At 48.5% G+C, this 17779-nt stretch overlaps 2 long non-coding RNA genes across 3 annotated transcripts in view; one reads left to right on the forward strand and one right to left on the reverse strand.

Annotated features, from left to right (window-relative positions):
* The window catches only part of LOC137209150 (uncharacterized), a 207921-nt gene extending 196268 nt beyond the window's left edge, over window positions 1–11653 (forward strand). For both annotated transcript variants that reach the window (XR_010935921.1, XR_010935920.1), the window contains exon 4: window positions 11333–11653. This is a non-coding gene — a long non-coding RNA (uncharacterized lncRNA). The remainder of the gene's footprint in view (window positions 1–11332) is intronic.
* Window positions 1–17779, reverse strand: part of LOC137209149 (uncharacterized) — a 455911-nt gene that overhangs the window by 66566 nt on the left and 371566 nt on the right. The gene's annotated exons all lie outside the window — the stretch shown is intronic.

The following is a 17779-nucleotide window of genomic DNA, read 5'->3' on the forward strand; positions in this document are numbered from 1 at the left end:
ATCCCAGGAAAGAACAGAGGCCGGGAGGTGGGGCTTCTCTGTTGGAAGCAGGGTGGACACGATGATTGCTATGACCAGTAAGGTCAGAATGGCAGACGGGTGTGCCCAACCTGCAGATTTATGGGTGTGGCTGGAGATCAAGGTGTCCCTAAGGCAGGGTGACCAACTGTGCTGGTGTATTCAGGACTGAGGGGGTTCCTGGGAGCAGGTCTTTCAGTGCTAAAACCAAGAAAATCCCACTCAAACTGAGATGAGTACGTCACCCTCCCCTCGGGGTAGAAGAAGCTAACAGAGGCATCGCTCAAATCTACAAAATCAAAAGAATTCAAAGATGAATGATCAGTAGGCTAAAAGCTGTCCCCGTTAAAGACAAAAACAAAAACCCTATGATCCCTTGCCCAGTTTCTGGATCTGAGACGACTTTCAGGCTGGGAACCCGCTGACTGAAGGAGGGGCTAGGTGTCCATAAGGAAGGACTCTGCATCACCATGGAGACTGGGTTCAGTGGTGACTATCCTAGTCCTTGGGGATTTATATACTGAGGAATGACAAATACTCAAAGTTGACATTGATAAACAGTGACTCAAAGTCATCGTGGTCACCACTGGAGTGGGTGCTCGTGGGGTCAGGTTATAAATACACTCCTGGAACAGATCTGACTCATGCGGATATACAGCGTTCGCTGAGCCACTCTGGGGACATTTCCCCGGTCCTTAAATGCATAGTGATAATGGATATACCTGGCAGCTGGCAGATCCCTTGCATTGGTTCCTCGGATTATGGGGTACAAGGCATCCTAGTGGGAAAGGCTGAGTGGAAGCCTCTGAAACTTCTCCACCCCACCCTCAGTTAAGATGGAAAGGGAAATGGCAGGGATTAGTGCCACCTTTAAGGTCCTAAAGAATGCAGGGGTGGTGGTCCCCATCATTTTATCATTTAATCCACCAGCAGGAGCCTACATAAATGAGACGGATCTTGGAGGATGAGGGTGAACCACATGTCTGACCAAGCAGTAGCCCTGATTGCAGCTGCCGTGATTCTGCTAGAGCAGATAAAGACAGCTCCGGGTACATGGTGTGTGCTCACCGATGACACCAGGAAGGAGGGCCAGGCAATTCACATTCTCACGGAGGCGGAAAAGCAGACACATTTATGGTCTTTCACCAGGGGTAGTTAACTCTTTTATCCTCTATCAGCATAGAGTCCCAAAGGTCTAGAACTGTCTAGACAATCTGTAGAACATCTCATTGGTCTGTGGAATTGATGACATCGAGTCAATAAACCTGGCTAAACAAGAAGTTGCAAGGATGTTGAAGACCTTGGTGAGACATGTGCTCCAGAGAATGGGAGATCAGCCTACAAAGATTTAGGAAGCCACCTCTTCAGTGATGTTTTTAGGGGTTGGTGTTCTGGGGCGTGCTAGGACATCCCTTCCAAAGTAAAGGACAAATTATTACATCTTAAATCTTCCACCAATAAGAAGGAAGTATAACACCTAGTGGGCCCATTTGGGTTCTGGAGGCAGCATATGCCGCACTTGGGAAAACTGTTCCAAACCATGTATCAAGTGACAAGGAAGACCCCTAACTTTGTGGGAAAGATTCCTGTAGCAGGTCCAGGTTGCTGTGCAAGCAGCCCTGCTGTGTGAGCCACAAGGCTGGGTCGACTCCATGGTATTACAGGTATCTGTGATGGGAAAAGAAGCTGTGTGGAGCTTATAGTAAGCTCCAAAAGGAAAATTACTGCACAGGCCCCTAGGGTTCCGGAACAAGGCCATGCCACCTGCAGTGGAGAATTGTAGCTCTTAGCATGCTACTGGGCATTGGTACAGATGGAGCCTTGACCATGAGACATCAAGTGACCATGAAGCCAAACGTGTTCAGCATAAACGGGGTTCATGCAGAGCCACCAAGTCGTAAGACTGGTGTAATGTGGAGGTGGTACATCTGGGATCAGGCATGAAGCAGCCAGATGACACCAGGAAGCTGCCCATGTAAGAGACCCAAACCCCCAGGTCGTGTCTATCACTGTTTTTCAGCTCCCACCTGAGCCTTCATGGGTGGAGTACCTTAAGACTAGCTGCTGGAGTAGAAAAAAAGTCGAGTTCTGTTTATGGCTATGTTGACTTGATATACAGGTAAAAGCTGGAAATGAACTGCTGCTATGCTACACTCCTACTCAGCGGTGGCCCTGAAAACCAGCAGAAAGGGGAAATCCTCCCAGTGGGCAGAGCCCCAAGCAGTATACCTAATCATCAGTTTTGTGTATAAAGAGAAATCCCTGAGGTGGAACACATATGGACTCATGGGACGCAATGCATAACTGAGCTCTTGGTCGCAGTCTTGGAAGGAGAAAGATGAGAAGTGATAAGAAGGTCCAGGCAAGAGGCACATGGATGAAACTATGGGAGTGGTCACGTGGTGTGAAGATCTTTGTATTACACGTTACCATCCACGAGAGAGCATCCACCCTGGAAGAGGCAGAATGACAGAATGACTCTGATGCCATGATGCCGACCAGCCTCTGCCATTTGGCCACCCTCATGCTGGCACAAACGGATGTCATGGGGCCAGAATAGAGGCTACACGTGATCCCAACAGCAAGGGCTCCTGACTCATCAAAGCTGGCCTAGATACTGCCATTGTCCAATGTCTGTGCTGCCAGCAACACAGACTGATGCTGATACCCCAATGCGGCACCGTCCTTCAAGGAGATCAACTGGCCACTTGCCGCTAACTTGATTACTTTGACCCCCTTTCACTCTGGAAGGGGAATTGATTCATTTTGATTTGAACTGACATAAATTCTGGGTATAGGTTTACCTTTCCTGCCTTGCAGGGCCTCCGCCTGCAGCAAGTCTGATGGCTTATGCAGTATTTGACCCACCAACTCTGGATCCCACATAACATCAAACCAAATGATTCAAGAGAATCACTTTAAGACACACGAGGTATGGCAGTGGGCGTAAGAGCACAGGATCTTTCAGGTCCACCACAAACTGTACCCCCAGACACTACCACCTGATAGAGTGATGGGACAGCCTCTGAGTGTTCTGCTGGGGCACCAGTTTGGAGATGATGCCTATGCGTATGGGACACCATTCTCCAGGATGCATGATGGACTCTAACTCAATGACCACTTTATGGTGCTACATTTCCAGGAGACAGAACGAATGGGTGTGGGTAATGAGAGGTAGAAACAGGAGGGTGTCTGTTTGCCATCACTGCCGGAGACCCACTTGGGGAATCTGTGCTTCCTGTCTCCACAACACTGGAAGTCCTGGTTTTCAGAGGAGGAATGTTTTCACTAGGAGACACAGGAAGAGTCTCGTTAAACTTTAGGGTATGGTGTCACCAGTCTCTTTGGGCTGCTTATTTATATTGAAAGACCAGTAGGCAAGGGAAAAAGTCACTAACGTAGTAGGGTTAAGGGACCTTGATTGTCAGGCGGAAGTAAGGTTATTGCTACACAAACAAAAAAAAGGGCAGAGAAGAATATGCTTGGTACCAAGGCACGAGGGAGTCTCTTGTTCTTTCCTGCCCAAACTTGATGGTAAACTGAGAAACACAGTAACCTGTGAAGTAAGTCCCGTTTACACAGAGAGGTCTGAGAAGAGTACGGTAACCAGGGATTCAGACCCCTCAGGAATCAGGATCTGGGTCATGACACCAGATGAGCCACAGAGACCAGCACAGGTGCCAGGTGCCTCGTGAAGGGACTCTAGAACAGATAGCGGAGGAGGGAGATTATGAGCATCTCCTGCAGTAGTGGTGTCTGCAGATTGTCCCGTTAACTCCCCTTTTATACGCTTCCCCAGGAAAAGAGACACCCAGAATACCGGAGACAGAGTAGAAGCTGCTCCAAGAACTTATATAAAATAGTGGAGCCGGGCACTGCCAGGGGTGGACTGTGGTGGACACCGTGATGTGCTGCCCAGGCTTCACGCATCTGCCAGGATCGCACTCCCACAGCTGCCAGGAGTGCTGTTTACTGAGGGTCCCCGGCCAAGTCCCTCCCTCTGAGAATCTGTTTCCTGGTGAACCTATCCTGTGACAGCTCGGTTTTGAGCTCCCTGGTGTCTGTTCCCTTGTCATGTCCTAGGATACCAGTATCCCTCTTGACAAATGGCTCCCAAAATAGAAATGGAGCTCTGATTGTTCAGGGTAGAATAGGAGACGCTCACCTCCCTTACTATAGACTTTATACATTTATTAACGTGACCCAAGATAGCAAAGACTCTTGCGGCCACACCACACTGTGGACTTTTCTACACTCACTCTCGGTTAAAGCGCCACACGTTTTCGAAGCCTCGCTGCTGTTAAATGTTGTGTCCCTTATCAAGCATGTGCAGTCCGCATGGGGGGATCAAGCACAGGACTTAGATTCTTCTGTTCAGTTCCATCTGGTTGACTCCCCCTTACCAGTCCTACCTGCTGAAAGATTTTTGGATCAGACTTTCATTCGATTCATTTATCTTTCCTTTCAAATTCATGTCAGACTCAAATTTGATAAGCTGGCTTTCCATGTCCTTATTCCAGTCATTAGTGGAAATGTTCACAGGCTCTCCCAGGCCTTCGCAGGTGCTGGCTATGTCCTTGCTGCGGTGGAACAGAGAGCTCAGTCATGCCGGGAGACCACACATCTGTTCTTCTCTGCTGTGGGTCTTTGTAGGAGTTTATTATTACCATTGTTGACATGTGTTGGCCCTTTTCTCCGTGACACCATCCTAAGCACCTTCCGGCATCCTCCCACCTAATCCTCACAGCAGCCCTGTGACGTAGCCACTGTTATTAACCTTCTAGAGAGGCTAAGTAACTGGCCCAAGGTCACACAGCTATGAGGTGGCAGAGCCTGGGTCTGCACCTGGCTACGTTGACCCCGGAGCAAGTTGTCCCCCACTGTGCCATCATGCCTCTTCCAGGAAGCGAGTCCCACGGCTGGAAGTTTCCTGCTGTGGGGAGTGTGACGAAGTGTGCAGAGGGACAGGTGACTTGGGTCAGGTGAGGGGAAGTGAGAGAGAAGCTGAGGCCTGGAGAGGGACCCGTAGCAACTCTTCTCTCTGGAGAGAAGTAAACCTCTCGAGGGTAAGACAGCGGAGGGAGGAATGAAATTCACTTGGTTCTATGTTCTTTGGATGATAATAACCTTTGCTGAGTGCCCCCGGTGTGCTGGGTACCTGCAAAGCCATCGACCTGTACTAACTCAATTGTTTCTCCAACACTCCTATGAAGCATCTGTGACACTGAGAGGTTAAGGAACTTGCCCTCAGTCACAAAGCTAGTTGAAGGATGCAGCCTAGATGGGAAACTCTCAGTGTCTTCGCAAGCGAATACCAGCCTCTGCCTCAGTTTACAGATGAGCCAATGAAGCCCAGAAGTGGGACAATGACATTTCAAGTCACACTGTAATCTGTGGCAGAATCCTCGCAGCGATTCTGTAAATGCTGCAGGTGGCGTTGGTACTTTCCACCCTCACTCTGTTAGAATACAAACTCCATGAAGGCAGGACATATTGGCTATTTTATTTACTGATTTACTATTGTGTCCTAACTCCTAGAACAGTGCCCGGCACACAATGGGTACTCAACCTGCTACTGAGTCACCAAAAATGACTTTATGATCTCTAGAGTCCTGGTCGTGAACCCAACAGCCCTGTATCAATGTGTGACTTTGATCAGTGTGTGACCCACGTGTAGAGGATCAGCCATACCAAATGCTTTGTCCAAGATCTCACCCCGGTGCGGTTAACGCTTGTAAATTGGCTGGTCCGTTGCAGGATGTTTGCCTCGCCCGGTACCGTCAGCTTTCAGCTGTTTGCTGAAATCACAACCTGAGCATTGCTCAGGTAGGAATGTACGGGGAAAGCCTGCACTGTTCTCTGAGCAGGTCTTGGTTGCTGCCCTGTCTCTTCTGCTACCCACACAGCACCCGGGCCGGGGCTGGGCCCCAGACAGCTGACTCTGGGCACCTTGCAGCTTCATGACAAGAACAGCTGGCCGTTTTGCTGGGCAGGTTGTGCTGTCATCGGGGTGTGTTTCTTTCTCTTTTTCTTTTTTTTTTTTTTCCTGACAGAGAAATAGGAACACGCTGTGCTCCTGACACAACACGAAGAATCCGTCTCCACAAGCCCTTTTTCAAGTTAGCAATAAAACATTACAAGAAATCCACCGAGGTTTTAATTATGCAGGGCCATCCAGCCTGTAAGGAGTGACAGTGGGGACCTGGCTCCTTTGGGGACCTCCCTGGAGAGCAGTGCAGAGAGGGGGGCCACTCCTAGGCCTTCGAAGGGTCTGGAATCTAAGCCACTCTTTGATTTCAGGATGGACTCTGAACAAATATTTATGAAAACAAAATATTTATTTTGAACTATTAGTCAACACCTAAATTCATCGAGCAAGAAGCTGTTTTCAGTGGCCAAATTGCAGTTTCCTTTGCTCTGACTCTGGGTTCAGAGGTGCTGGCCACGCCCATTACCGTGTGGTCAGCTAAGAGCTCACCCACTCTGAGCTTTCTACTCAATTAAGGGTCCAGTAACCTGAGCAGACCGCAAACATCCTCCCTATGATAAAAATCAGCCATGTCAGCAGGAACATCTTCTGGCTCTGTCCCGCATGTCCCTTTATTTTGCACCTTCTGCCATGTGGCTATTTCTCCTCAGGATCCTGTTAGGATGGTCCTAGTATCTCGCCAAAGGCGCCCCTTGCTATATTTTAAAGGTGTATACGCTTGACTTGTGGAGTATTTGAGCTGCAAGGCCTCCTGGAGACCACCTAGTCTTTCATCTCTTTTTATAGAGGAGGAGATGGAGGTACAGAGAGGTTCAGAGTCTTGTCCAAGATCACACAGCTTGTGGTGGCAGAGGTGGGATTCAAAGCCAAACAGGTGGGCTCCCAGCTCCTGCCCTCCACTACTTGTACTGCCTCTCTAATAACTTGTTCAAGTCATTCAGCCGGGAGAAAGCCAAATTAGAACCTCTGTTCATTTTCTAGGGCTGCCGTAACAAAACACCATAAACTGGATGGCTTAAATAACAGAAATGTATTCTCTCACAGTTCTGGAGGTTAGAAGTTCAAGATCAAGGTGTGGGCAGGGTTGGTTCCATTTAAGGCCTGTGAAGGAGAATCAGTTCCATGCCTCTCTGCTAACTTCTGGTGGTTGGCTGGCAACTTTTGGTCTTCCTTGGAAGTCCAAAGACACATCACCCCAATTTCTGTCTTCATCTTCACATGGACTTCTCCATGTATCCGGGTCAGTAGCTAAATTTCCCCTTTTAAAAAGGGCACCTACTATATATAAAATAGATAACTAATAAAGACCTACTGTATAGCACAGGGAAGTCTACTCAGTAGTCTGTAATGGCCTATATGGGAAAAGAATGTAAAAAAGAGTGGATATAGATATGTATAAATGATTCACTTTGCTACACACCTGAAACTAACACATTGTAAATCAACGATACTCCGATAAAAATTAAAAAAAAAAAAAAAGACACCAGTCATATTGGCTTAGAGGCCCACCCTACTCCAGTATGACCTCAACTTAACTAATTATATCTGAAATGACCTTATTTCAAATAAGGTTCTGGGGGCTTAAGACTTCAACATGTAAATTTGGGAGGACATAATTCAATCCATAATGAACCCCCATCTTTTAACACTTAAGTTATCCTCTTGTTATCCAGACCAACTTTTAATTTAACAAATCATAATCGAATTGAATAAAATATGAGCTCTTAGCAGCCTGGAAGGAACAATTTCAGCTTTAAATAATTGAATAATGCGACACCATGAGTCTGAACTACTGCCACGTAAATTGGTTGTGCCTCGGGTCCACGCTCCCTGGAGCGACCATCTATCTGCAGTCATTTGAAGGGGATGGTTAGTCAAAGAATCCGGAAAGAGAGGAGAGGAAGGGTTTAGACCCAAGGTCCCACGTCTGACATATTATTTACTCGGAGGTTTATTTGCATTGTCCATCTCCATGAGGGCAGAACTGGAAATATTTGGTGGACATCTGTCGTGACAGCATAGTGAGGCTCAGAGAGGCCAGGTCCCCCGCCCAGGGCTGGAGCTGGGACTGAACCACACGGTCTTAACCACACAGCAAATATTGATGCCTGGTTTATGCATTTCAGACTGTTTTCTCAACTGAACTGTAAGCTTATTGAGGGCAGAGACCCCCCTGTCCCATTGCTGTCTCAGATGCAACCTGATCGGAAGCTGCTGGGCTCTGGGGTAGGTCTCATTGTGACCCATAGCTTCAGCCTCTTTCCCCACCGCTGAAATCTCAGAGAAGCCCTCACGCAGGCAGCGTCCATGCTGCACAATTGCTTTGGAAGCACAATGCATCACAGTGGCCCCTCAATCTTCTGCTCCGCCCGCCTCACACCCCCCACCCATTCCCCCTTGTGTAATTAAAGGAAAAATGTTCTGCATTCATTTACTTTATACTTTATCAAATAACGGAGAGATGAATTAAGAGGTCCGTGGTTCTATTTCAAGGTTCACGTGCTTTCACAAACTGTGCAAAGTCGCACTCCTAAAACCAGCCGCGTCAGCAGGAAGTCTCCGCTCAGAACATGGCCATCTCTCCCTTCCTCTTTTCATTCCCCAGTGTGATGTCTAAATAGATGTGATGGTAGGGAATTCTGCAGAGACAATTGTGAGAGAATCCTCAGAACCTCCGGGATTCTGCAGTCTTTCTCTCTCCCTCTTCCTCACATATTGCACAAGAAGTCTCCTGGGGGAGGGATGCCAGGCTGTAGGCTCAACTAATCTCACAGCCACAAGCATTTGCTCAGTACCTACTGTGTACAGAGGACTGTGGTAGGCACTGCTGGGGAAGTGGAAATGTTCATATCTTAAATTTCTATAGTTCTTTCTAGTTAACAAAGAACTTCTATATTCACAGTTACATTGAATGCTTGCAAAAACTCTCTGACATAGATATTATTATTATTCGCTTTGCCACTGCTGTGAGGAAACTAAAGCTGAGAGAGATTAAATAACAGGCTCTTTATTTCCAGTGGGTCAAGGACCCCCTTGGTTAGACTGGTGAAGTCTGTGGACCGCAATTCAGAATAACTTTCTTAAATGCAAAAAACAAAATACATAGGCTCACAAGGGCAACCAATGATACTGAAATACAGTTTTCAAAATAACAAGAAAGCCTGATATAGTAAATTACATGCTTCTTTGTTAAGGCACTAAATAACAAGATTCTAATAACTATTTTAATTTTAAAGTAATGACTTGGATATATCAGAAATCAGCAAACTACGACCTGGATCACCATTTTAAAAAAGTATTTATTTATTTATTTGGTTGTGCTGGGTGTTGGTTGTGGCAGGCAGGCTCCTTAGTTGTGGTATGTGAACTCTTAGTTGCAGCATGCGTGTGGGATCTGTTCCCTGACCAGGGATTGAAACCGGGCCCCCGGCACTGGGACCGTGGAGTCCTATCCACTGCACCACCAGGGAAGCCCCTTGTAAATAAAGCTTTATTGGAACAGAGCCACCCCCGCTTATTTTCCTATTGTCTACGGCTGCTCTACAGCTACCACAGCAGAGCTGAGTAGTTGCAACAGAGAATGCATGGCCCACAATGCCTAACATATTTACAATCTGGACTTCACAAAAAAGTTTGCTGACCCCTGTGGTGTTCAATGTTTTGAAAAAACTGCAACAACTTGAATCCCGTAGACATCGTGATTTCTACGGTGACAAAAATCTCAGCTATCACAAATACGACTGTGGTTTGTTGCCTCCATTTGTAATTGAAACATGTCATTTTTCCCATCCAGCTTCATGGGTCCCCAGAATTCTATCCATGATGCTGGTGAGGGTTAGAATTTAAACCCAAGTTGGTGTGGTTCAGAAACCAGCGTTTGCCCTACAACCCCCTGATGTCTGGTACTTAAGAATCTCTCTCACACACACACACACACGCGCACACGCACACGCACACGCACACACCCCTGTAGGCAGGCAGTCCCTGCCTGGTGCTATCATGAGGAGTGAGGGTGACATGGAACTCTGAGGGAGGCAGCAGTGCTCAATCTTCTAGCCTTCTGAAACCCTTGCTGAATCCAGGGCCGCCACCTGTGGTTGTGTGGGCTGGCCACTGGCCAAGAGGGTGAAGCGAACTCTGGCTCAGTCACCGCGCCTGCTTGGGGCGGGATGCCTTTCTAAATGTCTCACAGAGGTTCTCTGGGTACATCTTCTCTTGAACAACGTGGATGTTCTGATGTTTGGGCTTAGACTCAGGGGATTCTTATACATGTGTGGTCAGTAATAAATGCAGTTTTACTGATGGATTGACTCGTGGATAGATGGTGATAGAGAGGGAAGGTCATCGTTATATTAAGGGATTTTAAAGGCTACACTCTGCAAAATTTTCATTCACTCATCCCTTCACGTGTTCCTTCCTTCCTCCTTCCTAACAAACACTCATTAAATATCTACTATGTGCCAGTCTCTTAGCTAGGGGCTTCTCTGGTATATACGAGCTGGGGAAAGTTGAGGCCTGGCTCTGTAACTTCCTAGCTATGTTACCTTGAGTGGCTTCTACTCTTTGATCTCTGTTAGCTTGTCTATAAAATGGGAATCCTAAGTACACCTGCTACCTACCTCACAGATCTGAGTTCGAGGAGATTACAGGTGAAAAGGATGATGTGGAAAAGTTGTTTCAGAAACTGAAAGGAGGGAGAGAGCTCTATATAGTTCAGGTTGGCTGGGCTGACTCATAGAAGTGGCCCTGAGTAAGACCTTGAAAGATAGACAGGATTTGAAGAGGCCAAAGTTTAGCAGAACCCAGTAGTAGAAGCCAAAATGGCGCGACGAGTGAGGGCTGGGAGGCTGAGAAGGAGCTGTGTAATCTGGCTGTTTCCCTGAGGAGCTGTGACACTCAGCACACTCCCCGCTGAGGTTTTAGAGCCAGCCGGGAGGCACTGTTATGAGAATGTGTTCATTATTATCATCCTCATCAACATTATTATCATTATTAATAATATGATATTTGGAGCATCTATGCACATTAATTTTACACAAGCTTATGCAGTGGCTAGATCTGACGCTGCTACCAATAAACAGCTATAACGTGGATCTTTAATTTACATAAAATAACTTATGCTAATTTAATTAGTCCTTTGTTTACAACAGAGGCTGGGCTGTGAGATATGGTTTCCTGCAGCACACGGCAGAGCTGGAAGCTAGGCACGTGCATCCCCTGTGCAGGGATGCTCCTCCTACAGAGAGGAAAGAGAGACACTTGCTTTTCTGTGGGAGGACACATTCAGATTCAATAAGTTCTTATTTACAACTTTCTTCCTCATAGGAAAGAAAGTTGATGGGTGCCGTGATGGATGCTGTCCTGTCTTTAACTGATTCCATCCCGACAATCACCTGAAGAGGATCAGAGAGGTTTTATATCCAACCCCATATCACACAGCTACCGAGTGGTGAGACAGATGTGAAACCCATATGTATCCATTTCTAGTTCTCAGCCTCTTTCTACATCCTTACGAAAACTCTTAGATACGAAGTGCTAACATGGCTTGGTATGTGGTGTGTACTCAAAACATGCCGGTTGAATGAATGAACAGCACTGTTTCAGTTAAAAGTGTTTTCAGGTGCATTTTCTCCCTGGCACTCTGCAGCAGCCCTGAGAGGCAGGTCTGGCCAGTTGCATTTCGTAGAGGAAGCTGAGCAGGTGGGGTAACGGAGAGGGCATTTCACCGTGAACTCAGAGGTCTGCATCCTCCTGCTGACTGTGTCACTGATTTACGCCCTGACCTTGGCCTGACCTTCACTCTGGTCAAAGTGCTCCCCTCACCCCAGTTCCTCCATTTCCCCATATGCGAGACAGAAAGAAGAATCCCTTGTCCTTCTAATCGGACAGGCAGAAATAAAAAGATGAGAGTGTAAGAGGCACTGTGCAGGGTGCCTGAGAATCATAAGGTGGTATTTGTCAGACTTGCCTTGGGAAACCTTGAAAAATTGAATGGAAACCACTGGGCTCATTCATCTCCTTTTAACAGCCCCATGTCATCCAGCCTGGTCTTTTCCATTCCTGCTCTGTCCAATCCTGACAACATAATTTAGTTCCAGGGAACTTGAATAGAACACAGTGGACTGATATTTCTACGCGCTCTGGCCTTGATTAATACCGTCAGGGCAGCTGCCGGTGAGGATGAGGGGCCAGACAGGATGCTGGTCAGCAGCCTCCTGTGCTCGCTGCCTGGGGGCGCCCCCTGCCCCTCCCCAGTCCCTACAGGCCCTGCGTCCCCCTCCCTCCTCCTGCCCAAGCTCTGCTGAGAGTCCCTTACCTGGTCTATTTGTCCTTCCCACTGTCCAGCCACCCATTCTGCAAACATACTGGGTATTTACTACAGCCAGGCAATGGGGATTCAGAATTAAGGACCAGCCCTGTCCTTCAAGCATTCAATCCAGGAAAAATGAAGACCAATGGACATGTGAGCAAAAATTGTTCAAGGAAGGAAGCAAGAGCTAGAATAGGGATGGAGGGATACAGGGGTAGATGGAGGGATGGGGGGATAGACGGAAGGAGGAGGCTGCTCTGCCTGGGAGGGGTAGAGAGGGCTTTACCAAGGAGACAGTGTCAAACAGGGAGTTTCGGGATTAGCAAAATATCCCCAGGAGGAGGTGTACAGGTTGGGGCAAAAGGAGAAGAGATTTCTGGCAGCGGCCACAGCACAAGCAAACTCACGAGGGTCCAAGATACCCAACTGGACAGGGCTGGCAAGCGGTCTGGGTGGCCCTACTGTGAAGTGGAGGGATGAGGTGGGGTCGGGGCCCAGAGTGGGGCCTGGATAGGGAGGAGAATGGAGCGAGTCGCCTCTTTAAGGCAGATGATGAAGGGTTTGCATCACCTGTGGTTTCAGCGTCGTGCCTTTCTTTGGGAATGCACCCAAATCTGCATGGGGAGATGAAGACACTGAAGGATTGGTGGGTAGAGAGTTGGAAAGCAGATAAAGGGAAATTCCATCGCATCTCAACTTAGCGAGAGTGGAGGTAAATCTCAGATACTGGCAGGTGGGGGGAGCAGGCAGCAGGGATAGTGTGCAAGGCAGGTGTTTTTCTTCCGTCTGTGTGAACAGGGACAGAAATGGCAGTCCTCTGAAAACAGTGCACGCTTCTCTTTTTTGCTCTCTTCAAAACATGCACCCACCCGGAGCTACCTAAAAACTGCTAAACACACACAGGCTTCCTTCCTAATATTCCAACCAAACAAGAGTGCCCTTCACCCACCACAGAGGAGGGAGGAGTCCCTCGCCGCGAAGGCATCCCTCTCCCCCCCAACAGCACCTGCATTAACGCTTCTTTTCATGGATATCAAGATTTATTGCTCCTTAAAATCAAATATTGACCTTGGCTTTTTGTCCATCAATATATGACCTTTCAAGTCAATAAACCTGGATATGCTAGTCAGTGGTTACTTATTATTTCCCCTGTCCTGAAATGGAAATCTCAGACCCCAGTGCATGGATTGAACCACAGTGATGATCTGTTTATAACCCCCTGCACTTGGAATTTGTGATTGAAGAGTTGGTTGGCAAGCTGTACGATTTCCAGGGAGCACCCCCTTCCCCCATTTCCCCCACCACCGTGCCATCAGAAGCCACTCATGGCAGATTTGCAATTCCGTGGCACCTGCCTCCCTTCCTCATGAGAAACACTTTAGTCTGTCGACTTCTCTTCTACACAGGCTAGGGACGGTCCCAAGCCACAGGGGAGCATGGCATCCCTCTCTGAATTTATCTAATGCCAAGAGGACATGGATGCCTTCATTGGGCTAACTGAAGGACGGCACTCTGACAACGGATTGCCCATTTCTGAAGTACCAATGACCACTGAGAGTCTGGGAGGAAGTAGAATGAGGGTTAAGCCCCCAGACCTTCTGGGTTTAATTTATTAGTCTTCCACTACTAGCTGTGTGGCTTTGGTTAAGTTCTTTCTGTTCATTCTCTCTGTGTCTCCGTTTCCTTATATGCAAAGGGAAATAACCTATGTAAGGTGCTTAATCAATGCCCTTGAAGTTGAGTGGACCAAGTGCCACGTTCAGGACAATGAAATCTGAGCAGCAGTAACAGATGTCACTTCTGAACTGGGATCATGAAAAGCCAGTCTCTCCTGCTGTAGCCGTGGCCGAGAAGGTCACATGGGGCAGCTTTGGATGGTGAAGGACCTGTCAGCTGTGTGGCTGAGTCACTGCATGGAGATCACCCATCCTGGAGAGTTGCCAGGATCTACAATGAACGTTGTGTGAGCAGCAAACACACCTTTGTTGTGGTAAAGGCTCTGAGGTTTTGTAGCCACTTATTGCTGCAGCACCCAGACTCTTCCTGACTGATACGGTGCTCAACAAGTATTAGCGATTATTATTGGTAGGGTTGTTACTGTAATAGGCGAGTAGATGCCCTGGTAATCCTGCCTCCCCAGCAGCAGACACTTGACCATGACCGTCAGGAGCTCTTGTTCAAACCCAGCTTGGCTACAGATTCTGCCCTGATCCTCTGCCTCTGTCTGATGATTCGGTTCTTGCCTTCCCCCCTTGCCTCTGTCGCTGCAGCTCCACTCTCCCCCGAGACTCTACCTAGATCTTCTTATTCCATTAAATGGTCATTTCATTGATGCCCAGATCAAATTACCTGATGCAGGTAGGGTGGGGGGAAAGCACGGCACTTGGTGCCAAGAATCTTGGGTTTAAATACCAACTTGGCCTCTGCCTTTTTCTGAGCTTCTGCCCAAGCAGGGAAGGACCCTCCCTGTGGCTCATGGCACCTGGTTACCTGGGCACTGGATCTGGGTACCTCCTCCCCTGGCCTAGGTGCTCTTCAAGGGCAGGGACCTGTCTGGATCCTCCACACCCAGCTCACAGTGTGATGTGTGCTTCACGAATGCTGACTGACTTAAGAGTGATGTTAAAGAAGTAAAGCTTGTAATGATGGTCTGTGCTGTCACAGCCTCAGAGGCTGTCTTCCAAAACTGCCTGCTGGGAAGCCGTGGTGTTCATCTGGGGGGACTGATGGGAGCGATAGCCCAGCACCCAGCCAGGGCAGCCCTGAGGCACCTCTGAGGGAGCCCAGAGCTCTAAGGAACACATTTGGGGAACCACAGCCTTGCTCCAAGCTCCTCGTCTTGTAAATGGGGTCGCTGGGTCCTGGAAGCTGTCAAGATGCGATCCCAGGTCCACTATTCTCCAGCCCTTTTGCTGGCTGCACATTTTGTGCAGTTTCATATCATTCAAATCAACTCTCTCTTAGGTGACTTTCAGCTGCGTTTGATCCCTCTCTACACGGAAAAGTGACCTCCCCCCCGAGTGGGTTCTGAAGACAGTGTCACAGGTGAGGCATGGGGTCCTTAGCCTAGGGGCAGGAGAGGTCACATTGCCCAGGCTTGGATCCTGGCTCTACTGTTTATTAGCTCTGTGACCCTACTTAGGTGAGAAGTTACTTATCCCCTTTGAGCCTCAACTTCCTCATCTGTTAAATGGGGGTAACCATAAAACCCACATGAAGACCTGCTGTGGGTATCTGATGAGATGGCACGTGGGACGCACTTGGTCCGTGGCTGGCACACCTTCAGACCTCGGCGATGCCATGCGTCTGCCTGCGTGCCCTCTGCAAACCCACTGAGCTCATCTGGATTCTGTGCAGAGCAGCTGTCAACTCGATCATCTTTACTTCCAAAAAGAGCTGTCTCTGGGAGAGGAAGGGGCCCCCGAAATGCAGAAACCAGACCAGAAAGTACACATGGTCTCTCTCTTCACCTGGCAAGTCCTGCTCTACCTCCAGGTCCTAGTGGGATACCTCACCTCCTCAGAGAAGCCCTCACTCACTCACCCTCAGTTGGTTACATGAGCATGTCCCCTGCTCTCCATGCCATGCTGCTCTGCCCCACGTAGGACCAATCACTACTGCCACTAAATAAATGTTTATGAAATGTCTTTCATCTGTTCATATCAGTCTTCCCCTATGAAGGCAAAGGACTGAGCCTGTTTTGTCTCACCACCGCTGAGCACAGTGCCCTGCACATAGTAGGGTTTCAATAAATACTTGTTGACTGATCGAATGATACCAGACATTGTTGCTTAGATCCCTGCCATATGTTGGGTTTGGAACTGGGCGTGGTCTCAGCCTTACACATGCAAGATTTGCAGACTACTTTGCTCCTAAAAGGGCTCTTAAAGCCACCATGGACCGAAAATATTTATGAGCGCAAAGTGAGACTCAGAGAGGTTTAGTACTTTGCTCTTAGTCACCCAACTGGCTAGCTGCAAATCACTGCTTGAGCCCAGTTCTTAGTAACTCTAAAAACCACTCTCTTTCCCTTTCACCACCACACTTCCAGTAGATTCTGAACTTCAGCAAGCATTAGGATTCCCTGGGGCATTTGTAAAAATACAGATTCCTGAGTTTCCTCCTCAATGCTATAATACTATTTTAGTGGGTCTGAGGCAGGGCTGCCCGTAGGGCATACAGGGCCCCAGGCCACTACCTTTTTTTTTTTTTTTTCTTTTTTGCAGGCGAGGCAAAACACTCTGAGTCGCTCAAAATCATGTGAGCACCGTTCTGCTGGCCCAATCTCATGTGATCCTGTGAAAGAAATACTTTGCTGGCTGGTGGGAGCAATTCATTTGCCAAGCTTTCTGCCTGGTACGGGGCCCGACCATGGGGCCCTGGGATGACCCCATATATGTGAGTGCTAGGAGCTCTCTAGGGCATCTGGTCAACCCATGGGGGCAGTGGGGTGGTGGTAGCGGGGGTACACAGTCTCTGAGGAAGAGAAACAAGTGGGGATTGGGATTCATACGGGACCAGGTCCAGGCATGGGAACACCATATGGATAACACTATGAACCCGGTCAGTCCTGGGCACCAGGAAGGCCCTCCAAAGCAGGGAGCCCCCTGAGGTGTAAGCCACATGGCAGGGGAGTACTGTCTGGAGGAGACCTGGGAGCCTGAATTTACAGCAGCACCCTAGGGGATTCTGATGTGGAGCTACTGTGGGTCATACTTCGGGAAACATTGCTCTAGCAGACTAGCGTCTGTTCCAGGTAGGAAGAGCTTCTGAGAGCTGAAGCTAGTCAGGGATGGAGGGCTTCCTGGGTCACCAGTGAGCTCTGGGGCAGGCTCACAGGCCTGGGAGCCCCCTGCCTAGCCTGGTGGCTATCACTCTTCAGGTCCCTCTAACAGGAGGAGGGGGGTGGAGGCTGGATGGTGACTCTGCCTCCCAGGGGGCCTTCCGATCAGACGGGCCCTTGGCAGCCTCCTAATTTGCTTCCTCCTCACAGCGCCAGTATCAGCTTTCTGATGCAGAGGGACCCCAGTAATGAGTTTCTATTAAAAGAGCTGAATCTCAGCTCTCGGAACTCAATGTTCAGAATAAACAATGGGGCAGAATCCTATTAAAAAAGGCTTCCAACACGGACAAATTAAGCCCTTGGGAATGCCTTACAAAGAATACATTTTTCCAGTGTCGAACCAAGATCAATAGAGAAAAACAAATAATTTCAAGTGGGAGTCGTCATAATGATACCCAGGTAGGGGCAGGGGTTGGGTGGGTACGTTATTTTGGCCTGAGGACACCCCAGCAGAGATAATGAGGGAGCAGAGGAAGGAAGCTCGTAATGGGCGTGAGGGGTGCCTGGGTCTCCCAGGCGGCAGAGCCAGGAGGATGTCACGTCTCATTTGTCTCTGTCGAGAGGAGACTCCCTCTTTCTCTGGGGGATGGTTAAGCCCACACTGCTGCTCTCGTTGCGC

Source organism: Pseudorca crassidens, chromosome 16 (assembly GCF_039906515.1).
Source record: "Pseudorca crassidens isolate mPseCra1 chromosome 16, mPseCra1.hap1, whole genome shotgun sequence".
Taxonomy (NCBI): domain Eukaryota; kingdom Metazoa; phylum Chordata; class Mammalia; order Artiodactyla; family Delphinidae; genus Pseudorca; species Pseudorca crassidens.